We start from the raw sequence: 9,458 nt of genomic DNA on the forward strand, positions 1-9,458 counted from the left end.
TATACGCAGAGGAACAACTACGAAAGCGCCACGGGGAAATTCGCAGTAAATGAGAAAAATAAACATTGCACAGGCCCCTGAAATTAGGAACTGTGCACGTACTCCCGTAGCGTGAACGAATTTACGTACGAGTAATCCTTATACATAATGCAGTGGTGAATGCTAAAATCACGCCAACATACTGTGATATATAGTAAAAAATACTCATTCCACCGCGTTATACATTCGGTGGCTACATTAGTGATCAGAAGGCTCTCAGTAAAGAGAAAGTAAACAAAGCAACAAACCATATATTGCGCTTCCTGTCATCACTCACGTAGTTCGTTAGTCACCCCGGCGAAAGTAGGCTCTCAAACGACACACACGCAAAAACTACCATAAATATTAACTGCAATTAATAGACGCATACAAAATAAAATAAACTAAGCAGGTATACACGTTCAGCAGCAGACGAAATGCCATCAGCTGTTCGTTCAGCTGCCTGAATTCGACTGTTACAAGACTTGAAGGAGGGTTTCGCTAACTCTATCAGCACAAGGCTTAGGGAAACAACACTACCACTCTAAATGCACGTATTTTGCTGTAATGTCAATTTAGAAAAAAGAACAACTAGAAAAGGCGTTCTTTTAATGTACATAGACAGGCAATTCTTCACCACAATTGCGAATACTCTCGTTATCAGGCGCTTTTCTCGGCGTATGCAGTTCACTCAAGTGAAGGGAGCATTTCCAAGGCCTCCCTTGGCGAAGGAAGTGTGGAGGAGCGTTCATGAAACGCAGCGGCCCCTTGAGTGGAGGAGCACGCTCCACCTTGACTTCGTCAAGTCGAGAGGAGCCCTTGAGTGAAGGAGCGTTTGTGAATACGGGCCTGAGAATGCCATACGACTCATACGTAGATTAGCCAACAGGCACCATGGCCTCAAAGAAGACAACCTGCTGCGTCTCTTACACGCGTTTCTTTTGTGCCATTTTACCTACGTTGCCGCTATACACAAATGGCTACGTGCTGAGTGCGATCAACTCAACGCGCTTATTCGCAAGGTGGTCAAACGGGCCCTTGGCCTCCCTATCACCACTCCAACGTATAAACTCCTCGAGCTTGGCGTACATAACACGCTAGAAGAGATCGCCGAAGCTTAGGAACGCGTACAATTGACCCGACTCACTACCACCAAGGCGGGCCGCCATATTCTGCGTGAGCTCGGCTTCTTCTCCTCGAGGGCCAGGGACCCCCCAGAGTTGACTCTGATTCCCCGTGAAATCCGCGACCTTATCACGATCGCTCCCAAACCACGAAATGTACACCCCGAATACAGCAGAGGCAGGCGCCTTGCGCAGGCGACCGCCATTCTCAAGCGCATAGACATGGAAGCGGACAACGTCTCGTTCGTGGACGCCGCTGCCTATCGCAACAACCAAGCCTTCGCCGTGGTCGCGGTATCATCCGCGCAGCAGACTCTTAACTCAGCCACAATCCTCACCTGAAATCCCGAAGTAGCGGAACAAGTAGCTATAGCTATAGCTATGCTCGACAGCAAAGGGGAATTCATCTACAGCGACTACAGGCCGGCCATCAAAGCCTTCGAACGCGGAGTCATCTCCGACCAGGCGTTATGTATCCTGCGCAATGCGGACCGAGTGCCCTGAAGCACCACACTGTCATCTGGTTCCCCGCCCATCTCGCCCACGTGCCGGGTGCCCTATCCAACCTCAACGAGATCGCCCATGATGCAGCGCGCGCACTTACCGACCGCACTGCCACAGGGCAACCTCATCTTGCTGGGTTAGATACCAATCGGCATGCACCAATTACGTACAACGAAATTACAAAGCACTTTTACCTGGAACGCCGCATTTTTCCACCCCCACATCCGAAACTTCACCGACCGGAGGCATTAACCCTACGCCTATTACAGACACACACGTACCCAAACCTTGTCATGCTTCACGTTTATTATTCCGATGCATACCCCAGTGACACATGCCCATCATGTGGACAAACAGCGACACTCGCACACATGCTCTGGGAGTGTAGAACAACTCCTCCCGACTCTACCTCAAGCAAGTGGGAGAGGTCCCTCAGGAGCTCACTTCTCGCCGACCAGCAATGGGACGTCCAGCAGGCCCACGAAGCGGCCGCCAGGTACTCCCTGTCGATCCCTACGTGGGAGACGCCCGCTACGCGCTAAGCGCGTCCTGCAGGACTAAAATAAAGTTTTTTTCATTCCATTCCATCACAAAAGCTTGTTCTTGTCTTCCTATAAACTGTGGTGCATACCCTCTTCAGCCATATTTCCTCATCGTCGTCAGCCACTCCATGGACAATCGGCACGAAATTCCTTGCAAGTGTTTAGCGGATATGACGCTTCTCGGAATAATGACAAAAAATGGCATAGCGAACGCCGGCCTACTACCCAGAAGTTTATTGTAATGCCCTAGTGGTGACCAAGCAAGTGTGCTTGCAGTAGTTACCAAAGGAGTGTTTTGAAAAGGCTCTGAAAGGCCGCTCTTCTAGCTTTCACTGTGTCTGGGCTGCGCCCACACTCTTAATCTTGTTCCACATAGGTTCCAGATAAAGCAGTCGTTAACCGGAACAGACGAAGCTGTTATGTGGATCAGAGTGGTCTGACGACGGTTATCTGGAACGGCAGCTTTTTTCATTAGTTTTTGTTTATTTAAGTGGAACCCAACATATGCCATCGAGCCCAGCGATTTGTTCCAGTTACTAAGTGGCATTCTTTTATGGTTGTTCCACTTACGGTGGCAAAGTGACGCCGTATCTGCATCGCATGTTCCAGATAGCATAAAGAACCAGTTTATACATCATAGGTGCGTCGAGGAAGAGGTCCTTCCCATAAATCTCTTCTTTGATTCCGAAATGTGCAGCGGAAAAAAGCACGCTCAACGCGGATTTAGCGTTCGCGAAATAACGACTGCCGAACGCCCACCTCTCTCGGCAGCGGATCTTCCTGCACGCAGAAGAAAGCGCATCTGCGCACTCGCATCAACACTCGCTTCACTGGCGAGCGTTGCGGTGGTTACGGAGTTGACAAGTACTGCATAGGCTTACAGGCAGCGTGTGCCCTTCGCTCGTGAACGTGCGTCCTTTTCCGAAGCTTTGTTCGCGTTTCTAGATGGTTCTGGAGGCTCAGAGACCATTGTTAACAAGTTTGCTTTTGAAGCCTCGGACTATTAATTCTGCGGTCGCTTCCCAGAGGTGAGTGACGAGCATTTATACTGCTTATGCATTAGTGGGGAGGGGGGCGTGTGTTTGTGTGTGTGCGTGCGTGTGTGTGTGTGTGTGTGTGTGTGTGTGTGTGTGTGTGTGTGTGTGTGTGTGTGTGTGTGCGTGCGTGTGTGTGTGTGTGTGTGTGTGTGTGTGTGTGCGTGCGTGTGTGTGTGTGTGTGTGTGTGTGCGTGTGTGTGTGTGTGTGTGTGTGTGTGTGTGTGTGTGTGTGTGTGTGTGTGTGTGTGTGTGTGTGTGTGTGTGTGTGTGTGTGTGTGTGTGTGTGTGTGTGTGTGTGTGTAGGGGGTGGTACGGAAAGTTTTAGTCTGTATGTGTATTTAAACATATATTATGGGCTCTATTACGTTCCAGCTAATTGGAGCTGCAAAGGCACCAAAACTGCCACAAAGATAATTCAAATGTTTTAAACACTCCCTTACAAGCTTGCATGAGTAAGCGCATTTTAGAATGAAATTACAATATACTAGGGTAAGGTCATTCTCGCTTTGCTGTTTCAACACCTAATTGTTAAAACGTTTCCTTTCCCATTTTCTGAAAATATACAATGCTGTCCAGAATCACCAGATCTTGATGTCACCCATGCAAACAAGTCTTCGGGCGTCAAAGGGCTGTGGCGAAGGCTCCTTAAACGGCCAAGTGAGCCCCATAGGATCACAGTTCTCGGCCTAAGCTCCGGCAACAGAACTAACTACTACTACAATGAGCTCCACAGGTCAGGTAGCTACGTAAGCACTGACGTTTCGTTTTACTAATTCCGTAGTTTTGCTAAGTATGTCAAAGGATAGCATCCAGGCGGCATCACTAATTGTACAACTGTACCGTTAGTATTATCGTAACGAACAGCTTACGTCAAGCGACAATTTCTCTTTCTTGCAAGTGTTTTTCTGGGTTAACAATTGACACTTCGCACGTGTGCGAGAATAATAACTGATCAAATCTAATGCTGCGTGTGAATACCTGTTTTACTTGTTACTCTTTCTGTATCTTCAGTTTTTTCCTAATGTATTGATGTTGGTACACAAGTTTTATTCCGTATTGCTATGCACTATGGCTTATTCTTTGTGTGCTGTTTGGGATGGCCTTGTATTATCTATATACACTGTACTTGTTTTCACGTAACCATATGCGAGATAATCTTCGGAAAAATAAATTGTTGAAAATATATTTGTTCTTTGTTTTACTGCCAGCCGAAATTGCAGGCGGCTTTCTGAGCAATATTGTTTTTCTGTGAGTAGCATATTGCCTTCATATCACGCACACACAAAGCGATAGCAACAGCCGTAGCAGTTGTATCTTCACACATGCATTGTAGGGTTGAGGTTTTGTATGATGTAGGAGAATGTGTGTATGCATCTAAACCAAATTATAAGCACGAACAGGCAAATTCAATTGCTATAGCTTTATTACGTTCATTTTCACAATGTTGCGGTTTATTGATTGGTGCTATTTGGCCCTGTCTGACAGCATGGTTGTTTCTAGATTCACCTAAATAATTTAAATTACCATATAAAGAATAATTAATATATTAATGGCTTACTTTTCGGTTATCTCGACGCATGCATGTATAACTAATATGGTTACCATAACCGATATCTGGCATAACTAAGCCAATATGACACTTCAGTAGGACAACACATTACATTTCTTATATGTTTTGTCGTATACCTCGACTGACAAAAGAGTTGTTATTATTCAGTTCAATATGTTAAAAACATGGGCAGGCATGTTTTGATGGAGCATAAATACCGGTGTGTTCCACGATGACATACCTGCGCAGGAATTCAGTAAAGCAATTTTTTTTTCAATATTATCATATTATGCTAAGAAAGTACCCCCAATTCGTCCGTTCAGGTGTGCAACAAATATATGAGAAAACTGTATGCTTACTTGTCTCATTTTAGTATGATACCTGTTGACCTATACCAGAAATACGGGTGACGTTAATCATGGTGTGCATAAATTCCCTAGGATGCATGAATTCTCTAGGTACCGAATAAGTGGAACGCTGCAACGCACACAACCCAGTGACCAATGAGTGGAACACTGTTCCTCATACTGAAAGCGTTATCTGGGATGCATCTCCACTTAACTAAATGGAACTTTTTTTGCAAAAATGTTCCGCTTACCAGCTGGAACCTATGTGGAACCGGGTTAAGAGTGTACCACGCAGGCCTGGCGTTTTTTTTTTTCTGGCAAGAGATAATTTTGCCAGCTTTGCATTTACATTCCAGGTGGCGCACACAAAGCAAGAAGAAATTTAAAACTAACAAGCCCGGTGTTTTTACAGCTCTGGTTTCACGCCAAATTTCTTCGTCAAGCCCTCCAAGTAAGTCGTTCCTGTTCAACAGCCAGATCACTCAACCACAAAACCTTACTTTCAAAAAGCGCTTTCATGTAACCTTACATCATATGTTTTATACAAAAGTTAAAGAAAAAATCGATAATTGATAGGTAGCCCTGTACACTACGAACCTAAGTAGAAACAAACGAAAAAATGGTGCAGCTGTGCGCATGCAGTGGGAAGACTGTAAAAACGGTAGCGCTCAGAGGGTTACGTGATGATCACGCTATGCTTTTTTTCTATCTCTTTCCTTCACTATATTTCTCTGAATTTCATTCTTTCTATTGCCATCCTCACATTACGCTTAATTCACAACCGCTTGCGCAAAATAAATTCTTTAGGCACATTTTGTTTCCAAGATTAAGTGCAAAATACAACTCGATTGCGGATCACATTTTACACTGGCCTACTTTAGACATTCAACTGCCTACAATTTATGACTTCTCTAAAGCATGACAGAGTTCAGTTTTGTAATTCTCAGGTACGTTCTCAAATTTTGTATACGTGTGTTTCTACTACTATTGTTGCAGCTTTTTCACTCTACTTTAGAGACTGTTAGATGTTTGTCATTTGTAATGCGACATTAGTTTCATGTCGGTATATTATAGGATAGTTCAGGATGTGCTTTATTCTGCTCTTTTTTGCCTGTAAAGTCAGATATTGAAAGTACTACAATGACCATTTACTTCTGCAATGTCCTCCCAACAAGGCCCACAGTAATAGTTGAGTGTAAGAATGAATTGAGGAATAAAGAAAACTTCCTACTTTCTCTGTATTTCTTTCGCTCTCTCTATTCTATTCATTTCTTTTTAGCTCTTTGATCGTCTCTCTATCTTCTCTGCGCTCTCTCTGTAGTCGTTTTCTCATACATCCGAGATATGCCATCTTACCTAGAACCCAACGCTTTTATGTCCATGAAGCTTGGAGATGAACGGGAAGGCATCATCATGCTTTTCATGTACAATTATAACGACTGTATATGTCGTACGATTACAAATAATGCAGATGTTTTCTCGAAGAAGATTTATTGTATGAACGGCTCCTCTGCAGTTGCTTTATTGCTGTAGGTAATGAGATGACATATGGGCGTGTAAATGTGGAACACATAGGGGACCGTACATTTTAACACTACACAGCACCTTGTTTTGTCTATCTCCCTGTGGCTTTCATTTCTTTTTTACAAAAACCACAATAATTTTCAGCACTTTCACATGAATCAGGAAGCACGTAATTAAACATTTCTGTTTCGCAAGAAATGAACAATCAAGAATTTAACGCTGATGTGCGATTTGTCCATACAATATACAACCTCTCGCTGTCAGTGAAGGAAATTGGCAGTTATTGCACTAGTTATTGCGCTATTCTTAATATTTCTTCCAATTATTTTGCAATCGAGTCATTCTTGTTTGCCCGCAAGAAGTAACATACCAGGAGCGAAATCTGACTGCTCGTCTGGGGAGCAGTCATTGGAGTAAGCAAATGAGGCGGCAAAGGTGGAGGCAGGCAAGAGGCCTTAAAATGTGTTCTTTATTTTTATTCAGTAGCACCTGTTCCCTCGTTGTTTATTGTGCAGGGTAGTGCTCATGCATAATTTTTGCGATAATAGCAGCTGAGAGCCCCTGACGTCAAATTAGGTCTCACCACTGGTAATGCATAGACCAGAAGCAGACCGCAGTGAGAAACAACTCAGCGTGCCATTTTCGCTTATGCACGCAATATGAAGCTTGCCATCTCTAAGTCGAGCAGCTGATGTGATGTGGGAGCGCAAGTGCTGTGAAAGTCAGCTCCTTCTAATGAAAAACGCTGCGCACGTTTCTTCCAGCAATGCTAGGTCATGCCTTGCACAACTTCTCACATAATCACCGCCCTCTTCTCTGCTATCACCTTTAAGGTGCGGTTAACTTACAAAAATACGAAATTTTCACAGGCCAGGAATGTGTGGTTATATGTAAATTATGACGTGTATGTTGTGACAACATTTATTAAGGGCGCAGACCGTCAACCTACAGAGAGCCACAAGCAGAGTGCGCCCACTTCCAAGAAAATGATGATAATGATGACTCGGGGAGACAATGAGTGTGAAGAGGCAAACCAGCGATGACGATTAAGATGGGCAAAAAGAGCACGAAAAACGCATTCAGTGCACTTTAAAATGCGTCGTTTACAAAAGTTCACGTGTTCTTTTTTCCGTGCATTCACTAATGCAAGAAGGCCTCTAATCTCATAATTTCTGGTCCCGCAAAGTATTTTGGTTCTTTCGTTTGAGCAATTTCCCATTTCGAACGATTTCTCGTTCTAATCTAAGAAGGAGCTTGTTAAGCTGGGCCGGGTAATGGTAACAGCGTGATATAAATAAAACACCAAAGATAACAAAGAGATACAAAAAAGCGCTGATAATCAACCGAAGTATGTCTCGAAACCACGGTATGATTACACTGAAGCTGTATGTTTAAGAGCAGGATGGTATAAAATTAAGTTTAGGACTCGATACGCATTCCTTTTTTTTGTGCAGAAAATCTGTGCAATCGCGCCCTGTCTAAAGCTTTGATTTTTATGCACAGCTCAAAAATTCAAAAGAAACGGACGTCCACACAATGCCAAAAGCAAACTACGAGGATGAAGACGCGTTTCATGCAGCTCAACTTTTGCACTGCCACGAACAACACGGACGCCCCAAACACGATGGTAACGTCAATCATGAATGCCCCACTTAACGATATTCAGTGAATACGTGGGTACATACACATATCTTATATGTATAAACTTATACCGAACAATTCGTGGTGCTCAAAACAAGCTGTAGTGAATAAAAACAATGGTTGCCTCAGAAATCCACAACTTATGTATGTATTACAGTTGAATTTACAGTGGCGTGTAATACAAACTCTAACACGCCACAGTGGTTAGTACAGAGTTTTAGCATACCGTTGCGATGCTTGCGGGCGTTGCATTTGCATTTGTCGCCCACGGGAGCTTGGTACACGACGCATGCGCAACGCAAACGCTAAGCGTTGTGCTCTGGTGTTTAAAAACTCTCTATTGAGACTTCATGGTCTGCATGCTGGGTCCGCTTGAACGGTCGGCGTAATTAATAGAAGCAATAGAGAACGTGTGTACTCTTTCTCACGTGGATATGCCAACCGATATTTCAGCAGGCTACGTTACTACAAGCTCCATGTTGGGGCCATTCTGAGCAGAAATATACGTTGCATGTATACATATTAGAATACGTTCGAGAAAAACAGAGCTTCAATGAAGTCACAACCTTGATACCATTCCTAGATGTGGGAGACTTGTCCTTGCTCATACGCGAAGAATGTCCAATTTTCACATCAGAATAAAATGACTCTCACGATGGCTAGCCCACCAGCCGAAACGTTAATAAACCACATTTCGTACGTGCGTGCGTTCTTTTCTTCATTCATTTATTTTACCCGTCCTATTATTCTTCATTGCAGTATATATATATATATGCAGTTACAATTTGATCTAATCACTTCCTCTATACTTTCTTGGCATTATTGTCTGTTAGATCTCAATAATATGGTGTTAAAACACGAAATTACTAGCCCTTTAGTATACACTTCTTTCCCTTATTCATTACCGAAGGTCTCGTGCGGGCAGACTAGGTGCCTTAGGTTCTATACGAGGGACTCTAGGTCAGCTTCCAGCTCGTAATAGGCTCACGTACTACATGACGCCACACAGGCTCATAAAGAGTGTGCCACACTCGCCGCCATGACTACAGATGGCGCTGACTGACACCCTCACGTTTAAATTCACTTATATGTCAAATGAAGTGGCTGTGAGGATAGCCCCCGTGGAGAATAACGCGTTCGATGCAGAGCATCGAACGCGTTATTTGAATGTC

General features: G+C 43.9%; 1 long non-coding RNA gene across 2 annotated transcripts in view; it reads left to right on the top strand.

Moving 5' to 3' along the window:
* LOC142767121 (uncharacterized) overlaps positions 1-8,418 on the top strand; it is a 32,609-nt gene extending 24,191 nt beyond the window's left edge. Inside the window, exons 1-3 of one of the 2 annotated variants that reach the window (XR_012884765.1) lie at positions 2,745-3,216; positions 5,478-5,572; positions 8,149-8,418. This is a non-coding gene — a long non-coding RNA (uncharacterized LOC142767121). Of the gene's footprint in view, positions 1-2,744; positions 3,217-5,477; positions 5,573-8,148 lie in introns of those variants that run through there. The other variant, XR_012884764.1, reaches the window with a different exon arrangement.
* Positions 8,419-9,458: the final 1,040 nt, after the last annotated feature.

This window comes from Rhipicephalus microplus, chromosome 7 (genome assembly GCF_043290135.1).
Source record: "Rhipicephalus microplus isolate Deutch F79 chromosome 7, USDA_Rmic, whole genome shotgun sequence".
Taxonomy (NCBI): domain Eukaryota; kingdom Metazoa; phylum Arthropoda; class Arachnida; order Ixodida; family Ixodidae; genus Rhipicephalus; species Rhipicephalus microplus.